This window comes from Triticum aestivum, chromosome 1B, assembly GCF_018294505.1.
Source record: "Triticum aestivum cultivar Chinese Spring chromosome 1B, IWGSC CS RefSeq v2.1, whole genome shotgun sequence".
Classification (NCBI taxonomy): Eukaryota; Viridiplantae; Streptophyta; class Magnoliopsida; order Poales; family Poaceae; genus Triticum; species Triticum aestivum.
In genome coordinates this window covers 43,850,685-43,864,799 of record NC_057795.1, presented here as the reverse complement: position 1 = coordinate 43,864,799, position 14,115 = coordinate 43,850,685, and positions in this window count along the sequence as shown.

Genomic DNA, 14,115 nt, shown 5'->3' with positions numbered 1-14,115 from the left:
ACAACGGAACGTAAGGTACCAAAACATGGGAGCCGGGCAAACCCAACTATTGACCCAAGACATGATTCGGAGCCGATGCATATAATGCTATAAGTTCGGGGTGCCGCACTTGTGAAAGTGTTCGGACTTATCACACCATGATGCGGGAAACATAAGCCCCTGGTGTGTTTTAACCGTACCAAAGTGTACGGATGCGACATGTCGTAAATGAACATATGTATGAAAAAGAAATGCAATTCTAAGCAAAAAGGTGCTGCATTGTTTTATTCAAGAAGTGCTGCTATGAATGCAGAACAATACAAATAGTGCGATAAGCAAGGGACGGGACTGTTAAACATGTCCCCCTCCAGGGGTAGGTTGCGGAGTGGTGTATAAAAATGCTCGTAATGGAGACCACCTGTATATTCGTTGTAGCCTTTATCCTTCCCTGGCTATTGCATCGTGAGTTCGGTAGGTCTGCTGCGGACAGGGCCTCTGACGAACGGAGTCCTGTGGGTAAAAAATAAAAGGAAAAAAGAAAAAAAAGAACGACACACTTGAGAGCCCCTGGTGTGGTTGAGCCGCAGTCTGGGATTATCGTGGTCGTGCCCCTCTCCCCATGCCCATGGTATCTTCAGAGCGTAATGGTGTACGCGAAGGACCTGTTTTGACGTTTTGCAGGGGCTGGGGTTGGGGCCGCACTGCTATGCGTGCTCGGAACGTGCCAGGTGGTCTTGTTGTAGGTTACTCTGAGCGCACTTAGCTATGTCCGGCCGCTTAATGGTCGGACTTGAGAATAGGTACGAGTCCTCAGTCTACCCGCATAGCCTTTTCGTTTAGTCTACCTAGCCGTCTAATCATCTGCCTGCACGCCACTTCTCCCATTTACTTCTCCTTCGGGAACCGGTTTGCCTCGGCTTCTTCACCTCCCCTTCGTCTTCATTTGCATCCAAACCCCACTGCGTTCACATTGTTTTAACCTCTTTAAATAATCATTTACTACTTCAGTTAGACTAGCCATCTAATCCTAATTCTCCAAACCATAGCCCTCCGTTCCACCGGTTCCAAATGGCGAAAGAGATCGAGATGCAGGTTTTTAGTGTCCAACATGTCCTCGTCGAAGGCTCGATGCGCATAGTTGCCACCGTCACCGTCAACCCAAGGGTTGTTCGGTAGTGGATCAACAATGTATCCAACTCCCTCGAAAAGGTAGAGGAGAGGGTCATCGGTCTCGACGCAGAGTACACGGAGTGTGCCCCTGGGAAGATCCAGCGCACCGCCGTCCTTCAGCTGTGCCTCGAAGATGATGTTTTGGTGTACCACATCATACACTCGCCCTCCATACCAGGTGAGCTTCACGATTTCTTGTCTCGGGAGGATGTATACTTCTGTGGGGCAGCCATCAAAGGGGACAAACAGAAGCTGGAGCCGTACAACCTTGATTTGAAAAGCATCGCTGACCTACAAACCAGAATCAAAATTCATGTAGAGGATTGTGCTAAACAGACACCATCCCTATTCGATGTAGCAAATTTTGTGCTCGGTACAAATCTTTAGAAGGGTGACGAGATGGTGGCATTAAGGTCATCTGGATGGGAGAATTATCCCTTGACGTACGAGCAGATAAAATATGCTGCCCTCGATGCCCGTGTGAGTTTCGAGATAGCTGCAAGGTCCAAAGAGCTTGTTGCGAAGCCGTCTCCCATAGAGAATGAGAACAACAACAACAACAACAACAAGAAGAAGAAGAAAACGCTGCACCAGCAGGAGGACATTATGGGTGGATGAACTATTTCCTCTCTTGTAAAAAAAATTATTCCCTCTCGGTGTATATTGATATAGATGGACTATTTCGATGGTGTGCATGTCTTTGGAACAGAGTAGTAGCATGGGTCCGCTTGACTATAAGGAACTATTTATCTGCATATATAGCTTTCTCTGCTACTCCTTCCAGTGGTCGGTATATAGTGCATGTGTCTGTAGACATGACAGCTTGTCCATGGAAGTTCAACTACGGCGACCATCACGTTTCATCTCGCGATTCCCACGACGCCTCTCCAACCCACGGCACCATGCCCCCCGACATGCGCCTCACCCCTCTCGGCCGCACCGCCCCTCTGCCTTTGTGTGCATGACATGTGGGCCACCTAAAATGCGGCGAGCATCAAGTTTCTACCACAGCGACCCGCGATTCCCACGATGCCGCTCAAATCCATGAAACCACACGTCCCCCGACCTGCGGCTCACCCCTCTTGGCCCCACTGCCCCTCTGCCTTCGGGAGCATTACATGTGGACCAGTCACCTATCGGGTCCACATGTTATTGACTCAAAGGTAGGTGTAGTAAGGCGCTGAAGCTCAGTCCCGACGGCCCTGAGAGGGAAATGTAACTCCTGCGCCAGGGCTTGCGGTGCTCCCGGAGCACGAACTCATGCCAAACTTGAGATTTGTTTCTTTACTATACATGCACGCAACGATATAATGGACATTGTAATCTCAACATGTGATGGGGAGCTCTAAATTTGAATTTGAAACTTATAAAACAAAAAGATTCAAAACAAATAAACTGGGAGAGAGGGAGTATATCGTAGGATGTGTCCCATACAAAATAAGTCCCCTGGTTTGTCACCGCAAAGATGCGGTTAGTAAGGAGCACAACGTCTTCCTACTCGTACGACAACAAATCGGCCGCAGACAACATGGTCCGCCTTTGACCGCCATGTGCAAGGTTCGTGCGATCTTTTATTCAATCTCACCGTGGTTCCATCGTACCAATTCATGCGGTAGCCCGTTGCATGGCTGATCCCAATGTTGGACAAAGGTTCTACGGGAACGGTGTCACCGTTGTAAATGTTGTGCAAATTGATGTTGGTACCCTCCCGTACATATGCAAGCCAATCTCCACTCGCACCGAGCCTAGCCTATGAAACAGTGGGCAGGGGGAGAATTAGGAAATGGACATGGAAGTAGTCTTTAGAATGCATTTACTATGTGATCAAACTCATCTTACCTGCTCATCAGAGGAAATCCGAGTGCCCCTCGACGTCGGCATCTCAAGGGGCGTCAACTTGCAACTACGGCCACGCCGCGCTGGAGAGACCCCCAAGGAAACATCCTCGTGCATTCCATGGAACATCAAGATGCATTTGTATGAGTAGTTTATCTCGTGAGAGAAAAGGATGAACGAGGGAAGGATGAACGAGATAGAGATGGACACTACTACTACCAATGTGCTGGCCCATGCGTTGCAATGGATTGAAACTAGTAGAATAATACTTGTTCACGTGCTTGAAATACAAACACTCTAGTTTTGATATACATGTGTCATCAGACATGACAGCTTGTCCATGGAAGTTGAACCACGGCGACCATCACGTTTCTTGTTTGTACCACTGCCACACCCACACGCGATTCCCACGACGCCGCTCCAACCCACGGCACGACGTCCCCCGACGTGGACATGGATCGTCTGACGTGGCTATCACTGCCTTGCCCTGCCTTTCCTTCACTGACAGGTGGGACCCACGCTTATGGGCCCCACATGTCAGTGACAGAATGGTAGGATTGTTTGTGCCCCTCATCCCTCTCGGCCCCACCGCTCCTCTGCCTTTGTGTGCATGACATGCGGGCCAGCTGAACTGCGGCGACGATCAACTTTCTACCACCGACACACCCGATTGGATGCGGTTGCCTACTCCGCTGCTGTGCTCCAATCCGTACTCCCGCACCATCGAATTTTCATCCAGCGGCTGTGACACATTTCGTCCCGGGCATCAATCCTCAGCTAGAGTACTTATGTACTACAGGTAGTACCCGCCGGTGTGGCCATCTACGCCTCGTAACGCCCCGACGCCCAGCTGTGGAGCCTCGCCACGGACACAACACCACCGGCCGGTTCATCTCGAACGAGTGAGTCGCGAACCACGCCACCACCATGAGGATGACATGTGGGCCAACCGCATTTAAGGCCCACATGTCATTGACTCATAGGCCGGGCACTAAGCCACTAAAGTTCGGTCCCGTGGGCTTCGAGAGGAAAATGTAACTCCTGCGGCAGGCCTTGTGGTGCTCCCGCAGTATGAGCTCGTGCCAAAACTGGAATTTGTTTCTTACTACTACTAGTACTAGTAGGAAGGTACACGTGCATTGCACGCATGAGATTCTGGTGGTTTGTGCATGATGCTTCTACATGTGGAGTTTTCTGGATTCTAACATGTGGCAAAATTTGGTGGAATGTAAGGTTAGGCAAGTTTGATTAACTTAGGTGAGTGTTTGGTTCAAGCCACACCTTAGGCAAGCCACACTGGCCCCACATGACATACACACAAAAAATGTGGCAAGATTCCCTTAGGCTTGCCAACTTGTGGCAAAATTTGGTGGAATGTAAGGTTAGGCAAGTTTGATTAACTTAGGTGAGTGTTTGGTTCAAGCCACACCTTAGGCAAACCACACTGGCCCCACATGACATACACACAAAAAATGTGGCAAGATTCTCTTATGCTTGCCAACTTGTGGCTCTCATTTTGAAGAACTTATTAATAACTTTGCCTGAGCTTAGTTGTGGCAAAGTTAGTCATGAATTAAGTTCAACCATGGAGTCTTCTAGATTATACATGTGGCAGAATCTGGTGGATGATATCCAATGGCCAGTAGTGCTCGGATTTGCCATCTTTGTACCGTTGGATTGGCTTCATCCAACGACCAACTTTCAAAGTTTTTCACACACTATATAGGGGGTATAGATATAGATGTGCCGGTCCGTTGCAATGGATCCAAAGTATATCTATTTAGTGGAGTGCACTCTAAACACATTATCTATTTATTTTTCTCTAACCTTCCGTAGCCATGCAACCAAGCCACATAAGCTTCATGGGTGCCCCCACATCATATTATTCATACTACGTTGATTGAAAAAAAGATAAATCACCCAAAACAAGATCTTCCCATTTTTTGTTCCTACGATGTTGTGTCGTGCACGTATCTACTAGTTGTATAGTGGTAGTACTAGTAATATAATAGTATTAGGAGTACAAACTTGGTAGGAGTGGTACTAATACGAAATGCTCCTACTCTATCAACGAGCCCTGTCTGACACAAAATTTCTTGGCTTCCGTGCTACAACTAGATCTTCCCCTTGTTTCTGTTTTCCAACCTGGCGGCGGGCGGGGTGTCGTTTGCTCAACCGGCGGTCCCACATGAAAGTGAAAATGCTAGGCACAGGGACGGAGCTACGTGAGGGCCAACACGTGCCCTGGCCCGCCCAACCTAGTAGGATTTTCGTAGTTGTACATCCAATTTTGAGGCATGGAACGTCAACGCAAGGGTAATTTCTATAGCCTGGCTAGACTGGCACGCCCAACGTTTTGCTTCAAGCTCCGCCACTGCTAGGCAACACGCCTTCCCTAAGCTATGTGTCATGCCATACGGGCCGTGTTGTACTCCCGATTCCCGGGCGTGTGGGGGTGCGACGCAAACGTGGCAGGCCTTTTCCTTTTACTAGCAATGTGCCCGTGCGTTGCGACGGTCCCAAAGTAGTAGAATAGTAGTATTTGTTCACAAACTTGAAAGAAATCACTATTGTTTTGATATACTCCTAATATATTACTCCCTCCGTACCTAAATATTTGTCTTTTTTGAGATTTCAAATGGACTATCACATACGGATTATATAGACATATTCTAGTGTTTCTAGCAAGATGCCCGCGCGTTGCACGAAGTTGATGGAAAAGGTAAGCACAACTTATAAATTTAGGGATGAAGTACTAGTTACAGTGATGCATATAATTAAGCAAAGGGATCGCACATGTCGGTATTAACTGGAACGAGAATGCAACAGCACAATAAGAATTAAGGGCACGATGATGCAATCGCAGTGGTGGTTACAGAAGGCAAGAAGGAAGATGGATCCACGAACGTACGACCTCCTCCTCCTCAACTTAGTGCACCGGGCCACCGTCCGACGGCTAAGGAGCGGCGGCTTTTGTGGCGAGGTCGAGGTGCTTCTCAACAAAGGCATCCAAGGCTTCCAGCCGGTTGAGGAAGGCCAATGTCGTAGCGTCCTCACTGGCCTTGTAGATACCTATGTACACGATTTGCTCGTACGCGTGGATGTGTAGGTCCACGAATTCTTGCAGGGCGAGGCGCCTCGCGGCGAGCGCGACCTCCAGGTGGACATTCTTCGTGGCGTCGGCGGGCAGTCGCAGGGCCACCAGTGCTTGAAAGAGGTTCCGGCCATAGAGGTCGATTAGGGTGGCAGGCAATGAGGAGCCCGGGCGCACGGGCTGGAGGAATACGGCGATGTTGTCCGCGAGCTTCTTGAGGACGGTGAACTTGTTGCTGGTGGCAACGATCATCTGGTCCAACTGAGAGTCGTAGTTGGCGTCGACGGCGGCCATCCACCAGCCGGTCTCCAACACCGTCTGGAGACGATCCTCGGCGCCATGCCGCAGGCCGGCGTCGTGGACCATCTGGCGCAGCCGCTGGCCGCTCACGCGCATCGCTGCCATGTGTCTGGAGCGAGCTCTTTTGTGCTTAGTGTAGGTGCTTAGGCAAGTGCTTAGGTGCGTACGATGTGGTAGATGCATTGGAACGGAGGAGGGGCGCCTTTATATGAGGGCAATGAGGGCAAACTGCATTGCATTCACATCGTGCAGCCTCTTTTCCCAGACCTCCTCCCATTACTTCCCTCATGCATTAATTGAAGGAGGATGCGTTGGCCGTTCAACATATCAGGAACCGCTACTCCCTCCCTCGTCTGCATTAAAGGCGTATTGGGAACTACGCCGCCCGTTGTCAAATCCAATACTCCCTCTGTCTAGGTGAGTATTATAAATCATCTCATGTTGTTTCTTAGTTTTTGACATAAATAGAGGAATCAACCAAGAAGAGATGTGGGGCTTGTATGCTTTTAATGACTTGAGACTATCCAACATGACATGCAGTGGTCAGTTTGTTGCACAAGAACAAATACAACCCACGTCAGCACACACGCATCTTATGGCATCACATCCAATGGCTACAAAAGATGAATGAGACCAAATTATATCTCATCTAGATGAGTTCTAGCAAAACTGTATTAATAATACTTAGTACTCTTGTGCCATGTATCATATAAGTATCATGTAGTACTTTATTTATTGCCATGTATGACACATAGTTCACGAGCGCTCTCTATATATACCACCATTTTTTAATTTCAAGTTTTGCTCCGTGGCGCAATCCATCGATACTACTACTGTACAAAAGTGGAGTATATACATTTTTTAAAAGGCTAGAGGGCGGGGCAGTCTAGCTCGGTCGGTTTCATGAGAGGCGAGGGCCTTTGTGATTTGATGGCTCATTAATGCTGTCAAATCGAATAGTACTGCACCGCCCGCTGCACGCCCGACGCCTCCATTAAACCCCTCCGTTAAACCCGCATGCAAACCGAGAATCCTACTCCGGCCACACATCCGTTGATGAGCGGGCTGGAATTAAACGCAACACCAGCCGAGCTCCTCCCGTCCGCCCTCAGTTTAAACGAGGCCAAACGTCGGCCAAGCTCCTACCGTCCGCCCTCTATTTACACGAGGCCAGACAGACATCGGGCAAGAATCGCACACCTCCGCCGCTCCCCCATCTCCTCCTTCACCATTTTCTCCACCCTTACGATGGCTTCCGATGATCCGTTCTCCAGCATATTACCTGCCTGGGTGGCCCGCCGAGCCATCCGGATACGAGCGAGGCCGCTCGGTGCTTCACCAACCTCGCTTGGCCCGACGGAGCCAGTTGCCGCCCCAAGCAGGCTCATGGTTCAGCAACTCGCCGCTCTAGTTTAGCTCGATGAGGAGTGGCGAGTTGCTCCACGCCGGCACGGCGGCGAGCACGCCGGTACGGGCGCCATCGCTGCCGCATCGTACCGCGCCACCAGTGTCTGCGGTGGCCGCTCCTCCCGTGTCTGTGGGCGCGCCTCCCGTGCCTGCGGCAGCGCCATGCAGGCAGAGGCAGAAGCCGGGTGCGTGGAGAGCGACCAGTCGGTGGCCAGCTTCTCCCTGTCCGCCGCCATCATCAAGGAGAAGTAGAACACGGGAGGCCGCCACCACTTGGGACCCATGAAGGCCACCGTCAAGGCAACGACCGCGGATTCAGGTGGTTTCTTTGCTGCTTCGTCTCTTCCGAGGACCTTCGTCAACCCCGCAAGTGTCTGGCGGACATGAGGAAGACAAAGGGATCCGCGGGCGGCCATTTCGAACTAAAATAAGTCTAGATATATCCATTTCTAGGACAAATATTTCCGGACAGAGGGAGTATTAATTATACAAGAGAGCCGGATTGGTAGTTCTTAGTTCATGTAAATGTAATGAAATCCATCATGTTTATATGAAGATCTGGCTTTTTTATACGAAATCCTTCATGCTTATATGAAATCAGTCCGTGTTTGCATGAATTTCATCTGGTTGGTTAGAGTTGTAAAAATGTATGCCGCTGGCGTTTGATGTCGTCCTCCGCGGAAGGAAGCGGGAGGAAATTTGCCAGCTGCCGTTGGAGATGCTCTTTATGCTGGAAATAATAGAGTGACATCCAATCCATTTGAGTTAATTGCCTGTATGATTGTCCCTCTATAAAAAGTTAATTGCATGTACAGTGTGCACGTGACTTGCAGGGTGGCTACAGCTTCGTACCGAAAGTTAAAAAGAAGCAAGTCCATCCTTAATATTCTAAGTACTCTGTGGGTTCCACTGTTAGTACAGTAGTGAAAGAAGTATATATTAAATAAGTAGAGTAATATATAATATAAAAATCTAAAGTTAAAAGACAGAATTCAAACTCATGTCATCGCGTTGCGAGCATCCGACGCTAAGTCGCTAACCAGCCCAGCACATTTTTGTTGTAGACCATGCTGGAGATATATCTCCATGTATACTCTTATATATACTCCATTCGTTCCTAAATATTTGTCTTTTTCAGATTTCAAATGGACTACCACATACGGATGTGTATGTAGACATATTTTAGAGTGTAGATTCACTCATTTTGCTACGTATGTCTTTTTAGGAAGGGGTCAGATTTGTCCTTGATTTATTTATGAGGTATCCAGATGGCACTCCACTGCCAAGAAAAGAGGGTAACATCAAAATTATGGACTACTTTTTTGAGTATGTTGGTAAGGTCCGGTCATAGTCACTTGTTGAAATCTCTAAAAAGGCAAATACTCCCTCCGTCCGGAAATACTTGTCATCAAAATGGATAAAAGTAAATGTATCTAGACATATTTTAGTTTTAGATACATCTATTTTTATGCATTTTGATGACAAGTATTTTTGGACGGAGGGAGTAGAAAACAGAGTTGGTGATGATGGTGTGCGTGCCATCCTGCAATATAGGCCGTCGGATTTATATCTAACGGATAGGAAAGAAACTATGGCAATTTTGCAAAAATATACCCACACGTCTCTCCACGTTCGCAAATAAGGCCTTCCGTCATTCATCCTTTTCTCTCACAAGATAAACTACTCATACAAATGCATCTTGATGTTCCGTGCAACGCACGGGCAGCTAGCTAATTTCTTTTAAAGTAGTTGCTGCCATAATTGGGTTGAAGTGATATGTTTTATGTCTGCCCCGAATGATTTCAGATTCACTAGTACTCCCTCTATTGCAAAATAGATGACCCAACTTTATACCAAAGTTAGTACAAAGTTGAGTCATCTATTTTGGAACGGAGGGAGTAGTAACAAAGAAAAGGTTGCCTTGTTAATTAACAGAAAATAGGGTGAAAACTATCACATGAGGCCGGTAAAAACAAGGCACACTGGGTTCAGCGTCATCGTCACTACAGTTGTGCGCGCGCAAGAAGTCTACATATCGAGGGGGCTACCAAGCGAGGCACCGAGACACAATGTTTGAGAGAGAAACCAATTGGCAGATTATGATCAGATCGAGTTGTCACCCTTCTGCTGTCATTGTTGGGGGGTGGAGGGAGAGAAAGATGTATCGAGAGTGTGCGCGGTAGGCACAGAGGCACAACTAGCGAGTGTGTGTGTGTGTGTTTGTGTGTTTGAAAGAGGAGTCGATAGATTATTATCAAGATCGATGTGCTACCCTACTCCTTCAGTGCCGGGTAGTGTGTGTGTGTGTATGTTTGAGAGAGAATCCAGTCGATAGATTAGTATCAAGATCGAGGTGTCACCCTACTCCTTCGGTGCCGGGTAGTGTGTGTGTGTATGTTTGAGAGAGAAGCCAGTCGATAGATTAGTATCAAGATCGAGGTGTCACCCTACTCCTTCGATGTTGGGAAGTGTGTGTGTGGGGGGGGGGGAGGGGGCAGTGACACTCACATATCTCTACTCTTATAAAAAAGAGTTAGTGATGATGGTGTTCCTGCCATCCTGCAATATAGGCCATCCAATTTATATCCGACGGACATGAAGGAAAATATGGCAATTTTGCAAAAAGATACCCACACCCCTCTCCGCATTTGCAAATAAGTCATTCCTCATTCATCCTTTTCCCCCACAAGATAAACTTCTCATACAAATGCATCTTGATGTTCCGTGCAACGCACATGGGCATCTTGCTAGTAGGGAGAAGGAGTTTGTGTGACACATATCAAGCTATATTAAGGGATAGGTAGATAGCATATGTGTGAGAGACATTATTATACTTTGAGACATTAGTGGCTGTGGGTGGGTGGAATTAAAGGGGTGGGCGTGTTAGACATAGAGAGCGTGTGTGTTTCTGTGTGAGAGACTTGTAGGACGGGGTAGAAAGATGAATTTAACCCTGACGGAGGGAGAGAAATACACGAAGTGCGCGTGTGTGATTCCGATGCCCACAGGGAAATGAGATATGTATGCGTGTGAGTGAGATTGCACAATTCATTCACGTATCACTATCTAGCGACCGTGGACGTGCATCGCTTGAACATAAGTCAAAATCTACTTCGTATCGTGGCCAAAGGTACAATAACGATTCAGCGCTATAAAGATTGGACACTCACATATCACATTTTTTTCTATTTAAATAAACCTTTTTCAGTTGTGCATGCCAAAGTTACAGTGATGTTTCTTCAAACAACCAATGTAGCTATCATGCACATGCACCATTGTTACTCTTGCATTCAAATTCATTAGTCTTGGATGATTTAAGGTTCTATTTTGAAGTAATATATATGTAATATTCATATATGAATTCAAGGTTACACAATTTATGAAATGGAGGCTATGTAATCATATGAGGTAACACTTTTAAGTAGCTAACTACAATATCCATTTCTCTTTGTGCGCCTCTACACTAACACGTCAATGCATTATGTTTAAAGTAAATAACCAATGGCACTAAATTATCTATTTACACGAGAAATACATAGGCTGAGCGTTTGATCCCTTTTTTTGTGAACGCGCCACTACACTCGTACGATTGGCCACGCCCGTGTGAACATCCAAGTTATCGGTGCATCATCCCGAGTTATTGTCTTTTTTCTGGGGTGGACTTCACACCAGTTATTAACTGCTGATGCGTGCCCCGTGTACACAGTCTAGCATGACCTTCCCGCTAGCACGGTCCAAAATTAGTTGAAACTAGATACGAACGATCCCGCGGGCGGCAAAATCTCCCGCCTCCTTCTAAAATTTCCGCCACCTTAGTCTTTAGCATGCGAAATCCCCCTTTTGTCCTTGGTGCACGGAGACCAACAGTTACAATACCGCCCTCATCTACATGATAGGTCGGGGCTGCTTTGGTAACTTCCGGTTCCCCCCACTACACGCCACCCCCATTTCCTCTCCCCTCCTCCCGCAAAAACGACTAACTCCACAGCACCAGAGCATCTTACATCACGCCGTCCGTACTTCATCGCCCTTTCTCCCCTCCCCTCTCGAAACCCTAGACTGCTCATCCACCGGCGTACCATAGCCCATTCACTGCCAGCGGCGTCCACCTCGCCGGATCTGCTTCTGCGGCCACATCTACCCCTCCCACCTCCCCTAGAAACAAGTAGACTGCTCATCCACCACTGTACCACAGCCCATTCAGTGCCGGCCTTGTCCACGGCACCGGATCTGCTTCGCCGGTACTCTCGTCAACCGCTGCGCATCTGCAGCGGCTCATTCGTACTCCCCACCGGAGACGCTTCGTCCAGACCCCCCGGAGCCGCCCCACCGATGCCCCCGTCGACGGCCTCTAATCCTCTTCGCCGACACCTTCCTCAACCCTACCGGAGGCGCTTCGCCGACACCTTCCTCAACCCTACCAGAGCCGCTTCGCCGACACCAGCGTCAACCCTACCGGAGTAGCTTCTCCTATACCATTCTCAACCCTACCGGGGCCGCTTTGCCAACTCACAAGTCCATGGCCTCAGATCCGCTTTCTCGCACCCTCATTCAACCTACCGGAGCAGCTTCTGACGCCCCGTCCACGGCCGCAGATCCGCATCGTCGACACCATCCTTAACCCAACCACCGGAGCAGCTTCACCTACGCCCTCGTCCACGGCCACAGATCCGCTTCGCCCACACCGTAGTCCACCCTACCGGAGCCGCTCCACAAACACTGTACTCGACGGTTCTAGATCTCCTTACCGGATCCCGATAGTCAGCGCAGCATCATCACCCTCGATGTTTCTAACCTGATTCCCACTGTCTGGAGAGATGCCAAGCACCCGCCACGGCCTAGGTACTTGTCACCTTTAAACCCGTCCAGCATCTCCTGCCCGATGTACTTCAAATATACTAACCAGTCGCTGTTACCTGTTATGCAGCTGGAAAAAACTACAAGGACGATGTTTCTTCCGGATCTAACAGCTTGGCCAACCAAGATCCTGGACTGAGGCATTGCTATGATCTTGTAAGCACGTCTCTCTCTCTTGTATTGTTCTGTGCCTGCCAGCGTGCTTTGCTAGGATTTTCGACCAGTAATCCCTTTGTGCAGACAATGATTTCTACTACTGGCTGCTAAATTAGATATGTAGATGTCATACATGATACTACCTCGTACCTCCGTTCCTAAATATAAGTCTTTCTAGAGATTCCACTATAGGCTACATACGGAGCAAAATGAGTGAATCTACACTCGAAAATGCATCTATATACATCTGTATGTGGTCCCTTAGAGTGAATCTCTACAAAGACATATATTTAGGAACAGGGGCAGTACATTACACAAAATCGTAGGTGGCATGTAGGAATTCCAGTGCACTACATTAGGCTCCCTTAGAGTGCCTGCTAGTCCAGTATACAGAGTCATGGCGAGTTTATGGTACACACACAATCGTTAATTGGTGGTTTAAATATGCGCAAGGGATATGCAATGTAGTATAATGTAGAGATGTCTGAGATTAGCCGTGTCAACTTGCAGATAGGGTTACACAATGAAAAAGTACAAGATGTATGTGGCAATTTCATGGAACATCGCAAAAAAGGAGAGGCATTGGTGAGCCTATACAGTGTGCTATGGTACGTCACTCCTCCATTGCAATCATCGTGACATGTTATTTGTATGCCAGTTCTATTAGCCAAGTTTCTTAGGGACAGTTATTACGAGTTATCCTAAGAAAATAAGCACCTATGAATATAAGCTCCATGTAATATGCCAACCAGTTCTTTTCATTGCGTTTTCAGCTTATCTTTGGTATGATCAGTGGAAAGTCTAGATTGCATTATATATATTTTTCATTTTGCTGCACATATGGAAATTAATCTGACTTGCAAACATCACAAATTGAACCCAGTGCAGTAATTAATATGATAGGAAAACAGACCATCACTATTTGCTCAAAATGCAAATACAAAGATACCATCTACTTGGCACAATCTACTTTGGTCAATGTTTTCCATAGAGATCCCATTGCCTAATTTAAATGAAAAACGCATGACCCACATTTAAATGAAGAACAATTATTTGTTGAAATTCGATGGTCCAAGTGGCTGGTTATTATCATATAGCAGCACCACCTGAAAGCATCATATAGCAGCAGCAGCAGCTCATAGCAACTCATCATACAACAGCAGCAGTCTACAATTCATCATATACCAGCAGCAGCTCATAGCAATTCATCATATAGCAGCAGCAGGAGCAGCTCATAGCAATTCATCATATAGCAGCAGCAGCAGCTCATAGCAACTCATCATACAGCAGCAGTAGTCTGGAATTCATCATATACC